This window comes from Myotis daubentonii, chromosome 8, assembly GCF_963259705.1.
Source record: "Myotis daubentonii chromosome 8, mMyoDau2.1, whole genome shotgun sequence".
NCBI lineage: Eukaryota > Metazoa > Chordata > Mammalia > Chiroptera > Vespertilionidae > Myotis > Myotis daubentonii.
The window spans coordinates 23,621,232-23,629,967 of record NC_081847.1 but is presented as its reverse complement, the minus strand read 5'-3'; the positions used below and the strand labels follow the sequence as shown (position 1 = coordinate 23,629,967).

The 8,736-nt window shown below is 40.4% G+C and overlaps 1 non-coding gene across 1 annotated transcript; it reads right to left on the bottom strand.

The window, feature by feature from the left end:
• Positions 1-3,317: 3,317 nt before the first annotated feature.
• Positions 3,318-3,431, bottom strand: LOC132240351 (small nucleolar RNA SNORA62/SNORA6 family). The gene has a single exon (XR_009454274.1). It is a non-coding gene; the product is annotated as a small nucleolar RNA SNORA62/SNORA6 family (small nucleolar RNA).
• Between the last annotated feature and the right edge of the window lie 5,305 nt (positions 3,432-8,736).

Here is an 8,736-nt window from a genome sequence, read left to right as displayed (position 1 = left end):
TTGGGTATCATCCTCACCTTCATTGCTTTAAGTGTGAGTCTCCAGTGTTTCACAAGCTATTCAACATTCTCTTTAAAATGTATTTTCTACCTTACTAATCCAGATTTTAGCATAGCTTGCAACTAAGAACACTTATTGATATGGAAATTAGCAGCAAAAGTAGGCAGGTAGCAGAAATAGGTGGTCAACAGACCCTCTAAGAAATTTTAAACAGATTGTTATTTGGCTTCGCTAGGGCTCTTTGGGCCTCTCAGTTAACATTAAGGAACAGGCTCTGACAGAGCATGAAAAAATTAATTTAATGCTCATACATGGTTACCAGGTATGAATGCACAGCTTTGAGAAATCAGCTGTCTACTTTCCTAAAATAGTATCAATATGTTCAAAGACCAATGGGTAAAGTGTTGTATCTAATGGTATTGGCCTTGAGAAAAAAAGATCAACAGGATCAATTCTTAATTTTCACCTAAAGATGTAAGCTGAAAACCAGGGCTTTCTTTCACTGATAGAATCACTATCACTTTCTATGATTTATTTTCATCTCCTATCTCTTGCAGTCCCAGGTCTTAAAACTAAACAAAAGGTTTGGTCTTTGTGGTTCTATGACAATGCCCACTAACTTTGTGGTCGCATCGGTCTTTTAGAGCACTGACCAGGGAAGATTAGAAATGGAGTGGCAAAATTTAGGAAACTAGGTTATTTTCAAGTTACCAAAAGTTACCAAATCTTCATTCCCAGTTCAGCCTCCCTTGCTGACAGAAAGAACCATTCGCTTCTGTCTGAGAAAGCTATTTAAACAGATTGCAACCCTCCACTGAGGAAGGTTCCTTGCAAGGAGAAATGAATTCTCCTAACACCTCACCCTTCCTTCTCTCATAGTCTCTAGATTTCAGGAAGAGTCAGATTCTAGCATTATCTCAGGGGCCATTTATGAAGCCAAATATCGAAAGGGATGGCTACCTAATGAAAAAGGTGTAACATTATGCTAATTTCTAGCAACAAAAATCTGGCAAATCGATGTAAGAATGTATTTTAATGATGTGAGATTAAAGAGCAATAGAAACAATTTGTGGCCTGCCTGCTTTGATCAGCATCCATGTTCTGGACATGCTAGTTCACTGTGCTTATTTAGCTTCCACCAGTGCCCGCAGGATAGTTGACAGAAATCTGGACTCAAAAGTTAAAGTGGCCCTTGTGGTGTGTCTCAGTTGTTTGGAACACACACCAAAAGGTGGTGGGTTCAATTCCAGGTCAGGGCACATACTCAGGTTTTGGGTTAAATTCTCCTGCCACCTCCCCAGTCAGGGCTTGTGCAAGATGCAGCAGATTGATGTCTCTCTCTCTCTCTCTCTCTCTCTCTCTCTCTCTCTCTCTCTCTCTCTCTCTCTCTCTCCTCTATCTCTAAAATCAAAATTTTAAGAAGTTAAAGCAAATTTATCATATGTGACCTTTTGAACTTCCCCAAATGATGCTCCTCAAGGGAGCCCAGAAAGTTTTCCTTTCACTAAAGCTTTGAAACACATGAATAAGAAAAAGAACTACAGTGCATAATCTTGGAGGCAGTGAGCTTGTGGAAGTTGCTGCTGTTAAAATAGGTTTCCTTTATTCCAATGGGGAAGCCAGGATCCTAGGTGGCAGTCTAATTGAGGGACCTGATAGATAGATCAAAAGTCCAATGATTACTATGACAGGCAGCAGGATCACAATAGCAGTCAAATGCTATGAGCTAAAGGGCACTTTGGTAGCTAATTTAATTATGGGCTCCTTGTATTCGAAATAATTAGAAAATCTACCAACTTTATATTTTACTAGAGGCTCGGTGCACAAAATTTGTGCATGGAGGGGGGGAGGGGAGTCCCTCAGCCTGGCCTGCACCTTCTCACAACCCAGGATCCCTAGGGGGATGTCCGACTGCTAATTTTGGCCTAAGCTGGCAGTCAGACATTTCTCTTGCAATCTGGGATTGCTGGCTCCTAACCACTGGCCTGCCTGCCTGATCACCTCTAACTGCTCACCTACCTGCCTGATCTCCCCTAACTGCTTGCCTGCCCGCCTGATCACCCCTAACCGCCTCTGCCTCAGCCCCTGCTGCCACAGCTTTATCCGGAAGGACATCGGAAATGACGTCCAGAAGGTCTTTGTACTGTCTGGTCTAATTAGCATATTACGCTTTTATTGTAGATTTTTGAGAGAGATACAGAGAGAGCTAGCTATTAAACAGAATATTTATTTGAGCCACTTAAATTCTGAATAAGAAATAGTGTATTTACATTAGTCTTATTGAACTGAGCTTCATTTAACTTAATAAAATCAAATTATCAAAAAAAATCTTTCTCTCCTTCAGATTTCTATCAATTCAAAGTGAGACCTCACTGTACTTCATCATAGGAACTGTGTTTATAAACTAGATTCTCTAATTATTTTTCCCTTGATAAGTTGTATTTATTCATTTTTTTGCCTCTTTTAAAATTTTATATTTCAATTACAGTTTATAAACAATATTATCTTTATTCGCTTCAGGTATATAGCATAGTAGTTAGATAATCATATACTTTATGAATTGTTCCCCCCCAATATTTTCCGTACCCACCTGGAATCATACACAGACATTACAACATTATTGACTATATTTCCTAGGCTATATTTTACATCCTAGGGACTATTTTGTGACTACCAATTTGTCCTTCTTAATCCTTCACCTCTTTTACCCAGCTACCCAACCTCTGTCCCTTCAGTCAACCATCAGTCTGTTTTCTGTATCTATGAGTCTGTTTGTATTTCATTTGTTCATTTGTTTTGTTCTTTAGATTCCACATATAAGTGAAATCATGTGGTATTTGTCTTTCTCTAACTTATTCCGCTTACCATAATACCATATAGGGTCATTCACATTGTCCCAAATGACAAGATTTTATTTGTATATATGTACCATAACTGTTTTTATCCACTGGTCTATTTATGGGCACTTGGGTTGCTTTCATATCTTAGCTACTGTAAATAATGTTGTAATGAACATATATCCTTTGGAATTCATGTTTTGGGTTTCTTGGAATATATAACCAGAAGTGAAATTATTGAGTCATAATGAGGTTTCATTTTTAATTGTGACTTTTCCATAATGACTGCACCAATCTGCATTACCACCAACAGTGAAAAAAGGTTCCTTTTCCTCTTCCACATCTGTTCCAATGCTTGCTGTTTGTTGATTTATTGATTTATTGATGTTTGCTATTTGGACAGGTGTGAGGTTGTATCTCATTGTGTTTTTGTGTGTGTGTGTGTGTGTGTGTGTGTGTGTGTGTGTGTGTGTGTGTTTTACTTGTAGCAAGAATTACTATCAAACTCCACTCATTGGGCCAAAGACCCTTGTGGTGTTTCCCAAGTCTTGCCTCTCATGTAGCACACTACTCATTGTGGTTTTAATTTGCATTTCTCTGATGATTAGTGACATTGAGCATCTTTTCATATGTCATGTACTCCTTGGAGAAGTATCTATTCAGGTCCTCTGCCCAGTTCTTAATTGGATTGTTTGTTTTTTAGTGTTGAGTTGTACCAGTGCTTTATGAATTTTGGATATTAACTCTTTTGAACATATCCCTGGCAAATATCTTCTCTCATGTAGCACATTGTCTTTTCATTTTGTTGATGGTTTCCTTTGCTGTGCAAAACTTTTTAGTTTAATGTAGTCCCATTTGTTTATTTTTTTCTTTTGTTTCCCTTGCCTGAGGAGTTATATCAGAAAAATATATATATATATATTGTTATGAGAAATGTCTGTGATTTTACTGCCTATTTTTTCTTCTAGGAATTTTATGGTTTTGAGTCTTACAATTAAGTCTTAATTCATTTTAAGCTTATTCTTGTGTATTGTGTAAGAAGGTGGTCTAATTTCATTTTTTTGCATCTATTTGTCCAAATTTCCCAATACCATTCATTAAATAGCCTGTCTTTATTCCATTGTATGTTCTTGCCTCCTTTGTTAAATAGTCACAACATATAGGCTTGGGTTTATTTTGGTCTCTGTATTCTGTTCCATTGATCTCTATGTTTTTATACCAGTGCTATGCTGGCTTGATTACTATAGTCTTATAGTATAGTTTTGTCAGCATAAGCGGCTAAATTATTGATATGAGGAAAATAGCTAGTTATTAATATAAGCAAGAAAGCCAAAGGGAACTAAGTGATCTTAATAAACTGGGAAGCAGAAACAGGTAACAGAACAGAATTTCCATCTAGCTTGTTCGTAAATAAGACACATTCACACACTCTAGGGAACTGCTGCCAGGAGATTTAATCCCAAAAAATGGACAGGAAAATCTCCCCAGTGCTACTGACATCTCCCAGGTATCTGAGAGCGGGGAGGAAATTCCTTATCTCAGGGCATGGGAAGTAGGAACTAGATGATGTAATGAAACTTTGGGAGTCAGGGTGATAAAACAGAGGGGCAGGGCCCAGCATGGGAACAATGGGAAAGGTAATTGAATTGCATAGAACCCATGAACCCCTAGTAGAATTTACTGGGAGGTGGGATCCAGTCCAAGCCTGGGAAAAATTAGGAATTTGGGTTGGATAATTTAAATGGTTCTTTGTCCCTTACCCAAACCAAGAAGATATATGGAGGATTAACAGGAGCCTCTGGGTAGTACTTTTAGAGCCCCCTGACCCTCTAATTTCCCTAGGGTATATTAATCCCTCTTAATTCACAATAAAAATCTTACTGTCCCGTTTAAACTCCTCCAGGTGTGTGCATTTGGAATTCTTTTCTCACATCACCACAAACATTCACAAGTAACAGTGTGATCTCAAGTAGCACGATATAGTGGGGCCTTGACTTACGAGTTTAATTCATTCGTAGACCGAGCTCTTTAAGGAGCTCGTTAAGGAACTCGTTAAGGAGCTCGTTAACTCAAATTACTCTATCAACTCAATGTAAAAAATCAGCAGAGAGACAGCTGGTATCTCAAAAAACTCGTTAGTCGGGACACTCGTAAGTCAAGGCCCCACAGGACCTTCAACTTTGTTCTTCTTTCTAAAGATTGTTGAAGCTATTTGATATCTTCTCCAGTTCCATATAATTTTTTCTACTACTTGTTTAGTTTTGTGAATAACACCATTGTTATTTTGATGAGGCTTGGAATGAATTTATAGACTGCTTTTGGTAGTATGGACACTTTAATGATGCTAATTCTTCCTAGCCATGAACACGGTATCCATGAACCATGTCATTGTGGTCCTCTCCTTAGGTTCCATTCGCTTGCTAGTGAGATGCACAGAAATTAGAGAGACATTTTACTTACAAGATTACAATTTTTTATCTATATAAAAGATATAACTCAGGGACAGACAAATGGAAGCGATGCATAGGGCAAGGTATAGGAAAAGGCTGAGTAAGGAGCTTCTCTGAGACACCATCCTCCCTAAATTTCCATGTGTTCACCAATCCTGAAGCTCTCTGAACCTTCTCCTTTGGGGTTTTTGTGGAGACTTTGTTACGCAGGCATAGCTGATTAAATCATTGGCCATTAATGATTGAATTCAAGAGGCAGCTACTCTCTCCTACCTGGAGGTGGGTGTGGGGTAGGGATGGAAACTGGACCTTCCAACCCTCTAATCATCTGATGAGTTGTCCAGGCAGCCATCCCTCATCCTAAAGTAATTTCCAAAACACGCCTAATTAACATGACAAAAGACACCTTTCTGTCTCCCATCACTTAGGAAATTCCAAGGGTTTTAGGAGCTCTGTGCCTGAATCCAGATAAAAAACCAAAAACATATTTTTTAAAAATCACAATATTTCACATGTGGTCTCTCCTGGAGTCCAGCCCTATCACACAAGGAGCTCTAGGTTCCACTCGAAGGCAAGAAGGTCATCAGTCTCTGCAGCTGTAATTCTATCAGTCACTGGCTGCAGGGTATCCCAGAGGAGGGTGTTAACCTCAGGCAACAAAGTTCCTATCAGCTAAAGGCAATTCTCTGTGCATGAGGCCAGGTCTAAGTCACTGGCAGCCAAAGCTGGGAAATATGAGCAGCAGCCCAATAAAGCAAATCTGGGCAGGCCACCAACAGTGTCTCCGCAGAGCCTATCATGATATTGGTTTCTATTGTTACATAATATTTTTATTTATATTGGCTTTCTCATCTACTAAAATCAATATGTATTTTTTCCATACCTGTGCTGTTCAAAGCTATATACCCATTTCTGCTCTTTGTACAGATTAGTTTTCTGACCTCAGTGTAAAACATTACATTCCCCACTATTTTGTGTCACCTCATGACATTGTGGATGCTAACATCCAATACTCTCTAAACCACCTGATTTCATGCGAATCCATGTTTGAGTTCTGGTTAAAAATAGACTGATTCTGTCAGCAACATATGGTGTCTGAGTGTTGAAGCCCATCTATGCCCCAATATACAGAATGTCAAAACCAGACCCAGCTACTGTCTATCAAGTTGAAATCAATGTTTCACTTTCGCAGAAATTTCATATCTCTGAGGATAAAAAGGGTTCATTGGTTCAAAAACAATGGTTCTGAATTCCTCAGATCAAAAGATTATTAAAGAAATGTTTATGCTGTCTTCTCCACCCAATATTTATTATTTGGTTTCAGAGCATCCTCTACCTAAAGCCTGCAGAAGTTTTTAGCTGGATTTTTGTTGATCAGGTGTCTGATCAACAGCAAAATGAATCAGTCCCTTCATGAAAACCCTAAGTCCTCAGTGCTGGAGAAGTTAATGCAGGCTGTATCTGGTCGCCCCAGGTCTAAGCTGTACTTTCCTGCCACATGGGTGGTTAATGCAATCAAGGGTGAGATTAATTAAATTAAAAGTCTGCTTTTATTGCACAGAAAATGTACCAAATTCAATGCTCTTTGACAGCCTGGAGCTGGAGGCCTGGCTCTAATGTGATCATTGCCAGCTCAGTACAGCCAGACAGCACGTCATGTAGGGGGACAGACCGCCGCTGTGCTGACTATGCCTCCGCCTTGCATGTAGAAGCCTTTATTAAGTACAGAAGAAGAAACTTTCCTCTATGCTCCTCGGTTCTTCAGGCTGGTCTAATAATTAAATTGACATGAATCGAATTAACAAGAGAAGATAACTGATACATGAGAGAGTCAGAGATCACCAAATATAGGGAAATGGGTATGTGGTAGGCAGTCAGACAGGTATGAGCCCAGCAGGATAATTGGCCAGGTGCAAAATATCACCTGGGCAGCAGAAAGCCCCAGGTGCCTAACCAGGAGCAAAACTGGAAAAACAAGGAACTCGCCCCCAGGGTAATGCTTCCTCTCCTAGGATATAGCTTGTCATGCAGTTTAGACCCCCTGACCTTTCATGGTCATGTGGTTTGGACACCCCCCCCCCAACCCCCACTTATTCTCTCCTGGCATGTTGCTAGTCATGTGGGTTTGACCTCCTTAGAGGAGAACAATCAAGGGGGCCAGAGAATAGCCCCTAAGCATTAAGGCCCAGGTCAAAGCAGTTCTGACCCCCATCAAATACATCTAGGCCTCAGTTGGGTTTCACCTGTGGTGCTCAGGAAAGCAGCTAAGCCAGATAAGCAACACCATGGTTGACCTCAGGACAAGCTGCATTGACTAATGACTCATGCCCTGGGGCTGACCAATCAGTGGAGACCATAACCCAAAAGGCACACACCTGGAGAGCTGATGAATATTCTACTGAGATCTCTGCCTGGGGCTCCCCTAACATCTCCACCCTTAAAAGTCCTTATGACAAAGAACCCAGCATGTACTCCCTCCCTCTCCTCCCATCCCACTTCTCTTCCCTGTAGGCATGTTATTTTTACCCTTCTCTTTCCTACACTCCACTGCCCCTTCTTTTGCCTCTGTAACTTATTTCCTGAGCCCATTACTTCTACATCTCACTTCTACCTCTGCAACTTTCTAAAAAACTTCCTTTAATAGTTGGAGTCTTGACTCTGAATTCTTTCTTAGCCATAGCTCAAGTACTGAGGTGGCTGAACCAAGATCCAGTCTGACTCCATCGGTGTAACACCTGTTGCCATTTTCACCACTACCAACAGGTATACATGCCATGCTGAGCTAAGGATCGCCTTGGGGCTTCAAAGAGGAGGAAGTCATTTATAGCACAATAAGAAGAGCAGATGTTCAGTAATTAGTAGTTCGCCCTGACCTATAGATAGGTAATAAAAAATTATTTCTAGTGATAACCCTTATTATATGCAAAGCCTCTAATTTAAATTCTTTAAGGGGGATGTAAAAGTTCCTTGTGAGCCCACAGGATATGTATTTTTTAAAATAATTCTTGCCGGAACCGGTTTGGCTCAGTGGATAGAGCGTCGGCCTGCGGACTGAAAAGTCCCAGGTTCGATTCCGGTCAGGGGCATGTACCTGGGTTGTGGGCACATCCCCAGTAGGAGATGTGCAGCTGATCGATGTTTCTCTCTCATCGATGTTTCTGGCTCTCTATCTCTCTCCCTCTCTGTAAAAAATCAATAAAATATATTTAAAAAATAAAAAAATAAAATAATTCTTTATTGTTGAATGTATTTCATATGTCCCCTTCCCCCGCCCCCATTGACCCCTTCCAGCCTGCCCCGGCCCCCTGCCCCAGGCCCTCACCATCCCATTGACTGTGTAGCCCACAGGATCTTGATTTCCTTCAGCTCAAAATAATTCACAGGCCAAAGTGACACATTTTGGGAAGGCCTGTGCTGAACCCCTACAGAAGCAATCAACAGAATTCACA